Here is a 10,591-nt window from a genome sequence, read left to right as displayed (position 1 = left end):
GAGTTAATGAGTATGAGGATGAGGTCTTGAATGACATGATTTACAAGAGACCACCTCCATATAGACCAGAACCGGATAAAAGTACACCAGTTGTTTCTCCGATAAGAGATACAGTGTGTGTTAGTGAGACAGAAAATGAGACACCTGAGGTAAGAAGTGATCATTACCTTGATGACAATGCCAGACAATTACCCAGAACTACAACAGAGTTGACAGAGAAGATTAGGGAGTTAACGAAGAATCTAGAAGCTGTTACGGTGCCTGTAACAATAGGTCCGGTTATGCCTGTGTTTGACAAACAGAGGACAGGTGAGAATGGACTGGTGATTCCATATGTTGGGAATAATCTGACAAATTCAGTTGGTCCTTCAGGAGATTCAGGCAAAAGAGCAGAAAGAAGTGACCTGAGACAATCAAGACATGACACATGTAGTGAAATATTGGATGCTAGTGAAGCTAGTTGTTCAGGGATGCCAATTTTAGAACCGCAAAAGAGAGTGGTTCCAGTGAGAAAAACTGCTGAAATAACAGTTGATGATTTGAATGATTGGATGAAGGTTCTACAGAAAAAGGATAAAGATTCACAAGTAATTGATGTAGCTAAGTTACGTGTAGAACTAGAAGAGCTTGTTACAGGAACAGTTCCAACAGAGATTCTGAAGAGTCATCATGATGGTGAACTAATGTTTATGTGCAAGAGTGTTACCTGGAGAGCAAGAAATACACATGACAGGCTAAGAGCAATAGCAAATGAACAGGGAGTTGACATTGATAGAGTGAAAGCTTTACAAAGAACTTACAGGATGGATTTTACAGAGAAGGATATTGAAAATTTGAATGCTACTGGTAGAACAGGACAGATTAAGGAAATGGTAGCATTATTGCGAAGATGGGGTGATGTAGAAAAGTGGAAGGATAGGTGGTACAAGAAAAGAGATGAGGCTGAAGATAGAACAACTTATTCGGCATTTCCAGTGAGAGAAAAGGAGAAACCAGTGGATAATTATCCTATGAGAGAAATACCTGGAGGTGGATATGTACATGTTCCATGGACCAGACAGGATATTTTATCATTCACAAATGATTTCCCTCGATTGAGAGAAAAGCCCGTCGAGTGGTATAGGCAGGTAGATAGGTTTGTGAAATTGTCAAAAGTGCTGTGGGTTGACCTGAATAGTCTGTTTGATATAATTGTTCCAGCAGACTTGTGGACTGAGTGTAAAATAGTTGTGAGTTGGCCTACTGAGGAATATCCAAGAGACCCAAGAACAGGGGCACCAGATCCAGAGGTAATGAGGAAGTATGATCAGGTGATGGTATACCTGAAGAGTAAAGTTCCTGCAAAAGAGACAGACTGGGTAAAGATAGATCGAACACAACAGGAAGCGAAAGAATCAGTTCATGCTTTTTACGAGAGGCTGATACTGGCATTTAAACAATTCAGTGGAGATGAACACCTGGGTGACAAAGATTTGAGTCATTTTGTATACAGATTTGTATATGGCCTTAGACCTGAAATTGGTGAGAGAATTCGTGAGCACACAGTGGATTGGCAGAGTAAGAAAGTAGATGAGATCCTGAGACATGCAAAATACTTCAGTGATGAAATTGAAGCAAAACAAAGAAAGCTGAAAGAGAAAGCAATGTGGGCACAAGTGAAAGTTGCGGAGAGACAGGAAGCACAGTTAGTGGAACAGGCGAATAATCCAGGAAATAATGCAGGGAATAGACCTAGGAGATCGGAGTGTCCTAATCCACCATTAGTAAGTAATGAGAATAAATCCTTAAATCAACAGGTGCAGAACGAAGGAAATAATCAACAGCAGCAACAACAGAAAGTTGTGAGACAGCAGAGTCAAGAGCCAAAACCGCCCTTGCCGCAGAATAGAGGGTTACAAAAGTGTAATCAGGATTCAGGATTCTACAATGATGAGCAGGTAAACAAACCAAGACGTTCTAACAAAGTACAACAGTACTTGTTAAAGAGTGAAGGGAGTGAGTCTGAGGGTGATTATTGACGGTGCCGAGGAGAGGAAGAAGAGTGCATACTTGGTGCAACTCTAGAAATAGACCAGGCAGGACCATTTGTGGATGGGAAAATAAATGAGGAGAGTGTTACTTTTTTGGTAGACACAGGTGCGACAAGATCAACTGTCAGATCAACAGATGTTAGAAATCTTCCTCTCTCGGATGAAGCAATCCAAGTAGTTGGTGTAGCCAATACGCAAATCAAAACACGTCTTATTGAACCTGTAAGAGTACAGATAGGGAAATTTTCAGACATGCACAGATTCATTCTCTGTGACACGAGTCCAGTGAACCTGTTGGGTAGGGACTTGTTGTGCAAAATGAACTGCACAATTTTTTGTACACCGGATGGAATAGCCTTTGAGACACCAGATGAAGATGTTTTGTACCGAGTGACTCTAGAGAATAGAGAAAGTGAGTTAATTGGTGCATTTGCTGTGTTTAATCCAGAGGATTTGCCTCGAGAGCTGAGAGACACAGTGAAAAGGACAGTTTGGGATTTTACTGGTGAGGATGTGGGATTGATGAATAATGTAGATCCAGTGAAAATTGCAGTAAAAGAGGGAATTACATATCCTAACATTCCTCAGTACAAAATGATACCAGAAATAATTGAGGGAATAACTCCTATAATTGAGAAAATGATTCAGCAAGGAGTCCTGAGAGAACTACTGAGTAGTCCGTGTAATTCACCGATAATGGGACTAAAAAAGCCCAATGGGAAATTTAGGATCGTACAGGATTTGAGAAAAGTTAATCAAATTGTGGTGGCATGTTGTCCTATTGTGCCAAATCCATCAGTGATCCTGTATCAAATTCCACATGATGCTGAGTGGTATACAGTGATTGATTTATGTCATGCGTTCTTTTCAATTCCATTGTTATTATTATTATTATTATTATTATTATTATTATTATTACCGAGTTTTATATAGCGCCTGGTTACCAAACGGCATCCCAGCGCTTGCCAGCACATGATGCTACCGCAAAGAAGAGGGGATTACACAGCAGCTTGCATCATGATAGCCAGCCGATTTTTGCATTTAGGTTTGGCCAGCGTATCTTAGCATGGTGTCGAATCCCACAGGGGTATACGGAGAGTCCTTCGATATTCAATCAGTTATTGAAGAAATCGTTGGAAAGTTTGATCATGCCCGAGAGTTCAGTGCTAGTGCAGTATATTGATGACCTACTGGTGGCATCAAAGACACGTGAAGCTTGTGAAGTAGATACCATAGCTTTACTGAATCATCTGGCAGATGGAGGGTTAAAGGTATCTCCAGCCAAATTGCAATTTTGCAAGAAAGAAGTGCATTATCTTGGACACAATATTGAAAAAGGTCTGAGAAAGGTGACTAATGACAGGATCAGAATAATCAGAGAAATGAAAGCTCCAAAAACCCAGAGAGAAGTGACAATGTTCCTGGGTATGGTGGGTTATTGTCGTCAGTGGATAATTAATTTTTCCTTGATAGCAAAGCCACTGATTAAACTGACAAAAAGTGAAATGACAGATCCATTGGATCTAGATGCAGAACAAATGGCAGCATTTGAAGAGCTCAAGAGTAAAATGTGTGAGGCTCCAGCTTTGGGTATGCCTGACTACGAAAAAGAATTTGAGCTGTACTGCAGTGAAAGAAATGGATGTGCACTTTCAGTGTTAATTCAGAAGCATGGATTACTGAGAAGGCCTATTGCGTACTTCTCATCGACACTTGACCCTGTAGCTGTGGGTTTACCAGGTTGTCTGAAATCTGTGGCTGCAACATGCAGGAGTCTGGAACAGAGTGAGGGAATCATAATGGGATATCCTGTAAGGGTATTCGTACCTCATAATGTGGCAATTCTTTTGACAAGAAGCAGAACTCAGTACATGTCACATAGTCGATTGACTAAATATGAAAAAGTGATTCTGGGAGCATCAAATGTGACTCTCGAGAGATGTGTAAATGTGAATCCAGCGACACTTTTGCCAGATATTGAAAATGTGGGTGTGAAGATGGAAGATGATCATGATTGTTTGGATGTGCTTGAGTACTGTACAAAACCAAGACCAGACATAAGGGATCTACCCTTGAATGAGAGTGATCATGTGTTGTTTGTGGATGGATCATGCCTGAGAAATGATGATGGTGTGCTATGTGCAGCATATGCGGTATGCAAAGTTTCAGAGGTCATGGAAGCATCACCATTGAAAGGAGTGAAATCTGCGCAAGTTGCTGAATTGGTGGCATTGACAAAAGCTTGCGAAATTGGGAAAGATTTGAGGACAACTGTATTGACTGATAGTCAGTATGGATTTGGAGTGGTGCATGATTTTGGCCAACTTTGGCTACAAAGAGGTTTCTTGACATCGAGTGGAACTCCGATAAAGAATGCTGAAATGATTGGTAAATTGCTTGAGGCGATACAGCTGCCTAAGGAGTTAGCAGTTGTAAAATGTGCTGCCCATGGACTAGGGGAGGATTTTATAACGGTCGGAAACCGTTATGCAAACGATGTTGCGCAATACTGTGCCAAAACAAATCAGTCCATTAACAGGGACAGAGAAGGGGAAATGTCTTTACTCTCTGTGATGTTTACTAATGTGTTAGAAACCTGGGATGAAGTGAAACAGTTGCAAGATGAGGCAGGAGAGGAAGAGAAAAAAGATTGGATTAAGGCAGGATGTGCTCCAAGAGAAACAGACCATGTTTGGGTCTACAGAGATGGCAGACCAGTGATGCCCAACTCCATCTTGTCGTCAATGGCAAGGATGTATCATGGCCAGGGACATTTGGGGAGGGACGCGATGGTTAGGTCGTTCAAGCAGACCTGGTACAATGCAAAGTTCAGGACAATTGCAGAAAGCATCTGTCAGAGGTGTTTAGTTTGTCAGCAATTTAACACTGGGAAAAAGACAGTGGTGAGTCTGGGGACAATAGGCAGAGAAGGAGGTCCTTTTACAAGAATGCAGATTGATTTCATTGAGATGCCCCAAGTAAACAGACTGAGGTATGTTCTAGTGGTAGTCTGTTTGTTTTCAAGGTGGGTGGAAGCTTACCCGACTAGAAGAAATGATGGATTAACAGTGGCAAAGTTACTGTTAAGGGAGTTGATTCCTAGGTACCGGTTTCCAGTAACAGTTGAGTCTGATAGAGGTGGACACTTTCAAAATGAGCTTATGGGTTTGATTTGTGAAGCATTGAAAATACAGCAGAAGCTACATTGTGCATACCGACCAGAGGCTTCTGGTGTGGTTGAGCAGATTAATGGCACAATCAAGAATAGGATTGGAAAAATGTGCTTAGCCACTGGTATGAAATGGCCAGATGTTTTACCTCTAGTTCTGATGACTATGAGATCTACTCCAGATAGAACTACTGGTTTGAGTCCGCACGAAATAATAATGGGACGTGCAATGCGCCATGCATTCGTGCCTGTCAATAAGTTGGTGACAATAACTGATGACATGATTTTGGATTACTGTAAAGGCCTGGGTGACGCAGTTCATTCTGTGTTTCACCAGGTTGGAGAAGAAGCTACCACACTTGAGAAGAAGCAAGCCCATGATCTGAGTCCAGGAGACTGGGTGAGGATAAAAGTTCACAGAAGAAGAAATTGCTTGATTCCAAGGTGGGGAAGGCCAAGACAAGTTATTCTGACTACGACGACTGCAGTAAAGTGTGGTGGAGTGAAGCACTGGGTACATGCAAGTCATACTCTGAGAGTTCCAAACCCAAAAGAAGGGACTGGTAAAGAGTATTTTGAAGAGTCAGATTCCAGTGATGATGAAGATACAGAATCAGTGGGGAAAGAAGTAGGAAGAGCTTCGAATGAACCACTGCGAGTATCAGAGAAGAGATCAAATTCTGTAAGAGAGCCTGAAGTTTCAAACAGCAGTGAAGGAAAAAGAAAAGAAAAGAGAAATCACACAGAGACTACTCCTGAATCAGAAGAGGAGGAGATTGAAGAACCACTTGAGATTATACTTGAAGAAGTAGGGTCAGAAGAAGATAGAGAGGGACAGATTGCGGAAGACCCCCGAGGAGGTGTAGGGAACATTCTTGATGAGCCAGGTGAAGGGACAAGTAGACAGCAAGAAGATTGCGTGTCGGAGACCCGAGGAGGGACAGGAGTAGGGAAGTCTCAAACAGTGGTGAAAAAATCTGTGGAAAAGAAGAAAGCTGCTGGAAAACGGAAACAAGAGGCACTTAAAACAGATGATGAGGATGAACAAACAGAGGGTCGAGTTCTGAGAAAGAGAACTTGGATTGGAGAAAGAAGTAATAAAGAAATAAAGCCGAAAAAGGTGTTAAGAGGAGATCGTTGGCCTAACAACAGAGTTAAGAGGCTGAGATACAAAATAATAAGATCAAGTACATCGAAAGCTGAACAAGTGAATGAAGTTTCGAGTCAAAGTTCAAAAGCTGAAGGAGAAGAATCAAAGGAGTCAAACGAACCAGTAGAAATAAAAAGAGTAAGAAGACCCAACCAAAAGTACAGATCACCGGAATGGTCTTATGTGGCACTGTCTGAAGGAGGAAAAGAAGAAACAGTGACTCGAGATAATCCGGAAGAGATCTTGAGAGAAGTGGTTGAGGAAGATACTGGTGAAATTCTGAAAGTACTCTTGACTGACATTGGAGAAGAGTTGAGTACTGAGGATTTTGATGTTGGAGATCTAATACAATTTGATGTTGAAGAAATTGAAGTGAAGAATGACAAGTATCCAAACTGAATAAAGGAAGGATTCACTTGGATTAAGTGAACGAAGAGATCATTTGGATAAACTGAAAGCTGAAGAATTGCTGAAGAATTGAAGAAGTTCCAACAGTAGTGGAGTAGTAGAGGCTAAACTAAAGTAGTAAAATGGCTAACATAGAGGATAATAGAAATAGATGTGCCTTCTTTAAAAGGTGGTGTAGGATGTGCTGCTGCTGTACTGGATTATTAATGCTTCTATGGGGTGTTTTAGTTTTATTAGTTACTTTTAAAGTAGAGTTTGAAATGCATACAGAGAATGTGACAAATGTAGAGAAGAATTCGCAAAAAGTAGTTCCAATTAGAATTAGTAATGCTTAAATACACAAAGATAGGTCAATTAATAATTTTTCTAGTAATGTTTTTTCAAAACTGTTATATGAATATGTGAAAACAATGGAAGTAAGGGATTGCTACGTCTGTATGCAATTACCTGCATCCGTTTCAGAGGGTGTTACTTATCATCATTTACCAGCTACATATGGTATTTCCTGTAGTATTTTAAGTAGTGTTTTTTATTTGTTAGGGAAAGTAGATTATAAGATGTCTAACAGAGATAGTATTTTTGGGCACTTGCCAATGAACAAAGAGCTGAATCCAGCTAAAGAAGCTAACACTTTTGGTGAGATTTTTATTGAAGAAAAGGGATTAACATTAGATTACATTTTTAAGAATAATTTAACTTGCAGTTTGAAAGGAGAGGAGAAAGCTTTCCTGGATATGGTAGAAGAAAGGAGATTGAACATGCATGAGAAAGCAGGAAAATATAAAGTGAGTGAGACAATTTGGGACATTGAGATGGGAAAAGAGTTGAAGAATGGGGCTAGTCCAACTTTAGCTCTAGATGCACCACAGAAGGGTAAACTTTGTATTACAAGAAGGAAATCCCAATATGATACATATTTTGTCGGGACTAGTGAGTGCCATGATACATACTTCATTGCAACAGGTTGGGGTTTCAGAGGTGGAGAAGATACAATTTTTCCAGGAGTATATTATGTTTGTGGGAATAAGGCTTATTACAAGTTGCCTGACCATTGGTATGGCACGTGTTATGTGGGTCTGGTTTTTCCAAAGATTTTTCATATAGATAAAATAACAGATGTAGAACATATTAATTTACTAATGCGTTTTAAGAGAGAAACTTGGTCTGCAATAGTGGGTGATATTTTTGGGGTTTTGATTCCAGCAGTGGGAATTTCTTTGAATGCTTATGGAATTCGGAAACTGTCCACAGTGGTTGATCGCTTATCGACAAATACCGCTGGAGGGTTTCTTTTGGTGAATACGGAATTAAGTGCCGTACGTGCCATGTCTATGCAAAATCGACTTTCCCTTGATATTCTATTGGCCAAGGAGGGTGCAGTCTGTGGAATGCTGAAAGTTCAACATTGTTGCACTTACATTCCAGACGAAAGCAAAGACCTGAAGGTCTATATCAAAAATATTACTGATTTGCATGAAGAATTAGTACCACTTGAAGCTGAGAATTTATGGACTAAAATAGCTAATAAAATGATAGCTGTTAAGGATTTTATTGCAAAAATAGGTAGTACTATTATAGGTAGAATATTGTTTCCCTTAACTTGTATAATTGTTGCCTTATTGATAATAAGATTGGTGTGTGTGTGTTGTAAAAACAGGGGAGGGAGGAAGAAATTGAATAAAGAAGAGAAAAACAAGAGGTTGAAAAGAGAACCGCAAGAAATTGAACTAGAAGAATTGAGGGAGAGTGTTTACTTAGAGACAAAAAGGGATGATGAAAGAGTGACTGGAGTCTAATGTTGTGTAAAGGGGAAAAGACATTTCCGTTTTCTCCTAAAATGGGACTAAATTTTCACTAATTTTTTTTTTTTTTTGGGTTTATTTGGTGATAAAATCACCAAAGGGGGGATTGCTGGAGCAGAGTTTTCAGTTTGAAAATTCAGTGGCTTTTGAAGCTCTGGCATGTCTATTCGTTGTACTAATTTATTAATAATTAATAATTAATTATTTGTCTTGTGCAAGTGCGTTTATATTAATCAATCCGTTTGTCCTAACAAGAGAGAGTTACACGTGGGTGCGCATAAGTGTGCTGTTTAAAAAATAATGTGCGTGTTTTCATGTTTAAACGTTGCTATGTGCTGTTTATTTTTGAGCACAAAATGCTTTCCGAATTAATGCTTTTCTATGTTGCAAGTGCTAGATAAATGCATACACATAAGGGTATTAGTGGGGATAACACTGTTTAATCACTATGCTGTGGTAACGTTGTTTTTGTCTCTTTTAATTAAGATGGTCTATTGAGGCCTATGATGGCCTAGAAAAGATGGCCGATTTGTGAGCCTGGCTGTGATTTATAATATGAAAACTGTGACGAGGGAGACCCCTGCTGGAAATGGTCCTGAAGCTAACTGACCATGGTCCTTGCTTGCTTTGTTTGAAAACTTTCCATGAGGACAGCAGCAGTTTTGGGAGATCTCCAAGTGAAGTGAAAATGTCCTTGGCAGCCTTGGGAAACAAAGGAGCCTTAGAGAAAAGCTCTGAACTGTGGCTCGATTACCGAGGAAAAGTAGAACTAATATGATACATGTTTTATTTCTTGGTTCCTGTTCCGTAGTCTTCATTATGTGAACTTTTCCTGAGCGGAGATTCTCAAATGTAGCGATGTTACATCCTTTCCTTCTCGCTCTGCTCAGCAAGTCCGGTGGACATTACAGTTTTTTCTATGTTTCCAATGTATCTTTCTATTGTTTAGAAACTATAAGAAATGTTAGCCTAGAGAGGGTTTTTGCCACTTGCCATTTTGCCTTTGCCGCGTACCAAATCTGCGTTGCTGAGGATTGATGCTGAAGGGACTTCGTCTTGAGAGACATTTACCGAGAGACTTGTCCTGACCCGTTCTGATATTTAGCTAGAATAGGTAACTATGAGAAATGATTTACTCTGATTGATTTTTCTTTGACTAATTTAGATAAAGCAATATAATTTTAAACATGGTGTTGGATATTCTTTCTTGTCAATTATTGGGTTTACATTTTTGATTATTGCTGTATATGTTGTATAGATTATGCTTAAGGACAGTCACAAAAACCAGGTCTTATCGACCTCGGTATAGATGCAGGGTGTTTAGGAGTTTTTCCTTCCACAGGTTTATTGCTGGTAGAGTATTTGAGCGTATGTTAGTGAAATGGGCCCTAGCGTATGATGTATGCATGTGCGTGTAACTGTGAGATTACTTTATCCGTGGTAGTGGGAATATTATATACACCCTGATCTCTATCATGGGTAGGTCGTCCGGTGGAGTCCGCACTATGACTTTGTAAGTACTATCTTTGATGTGTATACAGGTCACCGCATTGGACCCATACCTCTGCTATGATATTGTAGCTCACTTCGGGGCATATTATCAAGCACGGCGTTAAAATTATCGCCGCTTTAGCGGCAAAAAACTGCCGCTAAAGCGGTGATAATGGGCTTGATAATATGCCCGTGAGAATTCCAATAGAAGCCCATGTTGACACCAGAACATGTGCTTCTATTGGAATGCTCAAGGGCATATTATCAAGCCCATTATCGCCGCCTTAGTGGCAGTTTTCTGCTGCTAAAGTTGCAATAATTTTAACGCCGTTTCTTAATAATATGCCCCCAAGTTCTTTAATTCTAGTGCAAAATCAGCCTACTTTCTGCTCTCACTTGAGGAGGCAGAATTGCTACCCTAATTGGGTGAGTCTAGGTCCCTTTCAAAACACAGTGTGAGAAATCTAATTACTTGCAAATGTTTAAGAGCCTGTCACTTGTTTTGTTATGAGGCGAGGCTTTCTTGTCACAGTGCAATAGA

Source organism: Triturus cristatus, chromosome 1_2, assembly GCF_964204655.1.
Source record: "Triturus cristatus chromosome 1_2, aTriCri1.1, whole genome shotgun sequence".
Taxonomy (NCBI): Eukaryota; Metazoa; Chordata; class Amphibia; order Caudata; family Salamandridae; genus Triturus; species Triturus cristatus.
This window is presented reverse-complemented; position numbering follows the sequence as displayed.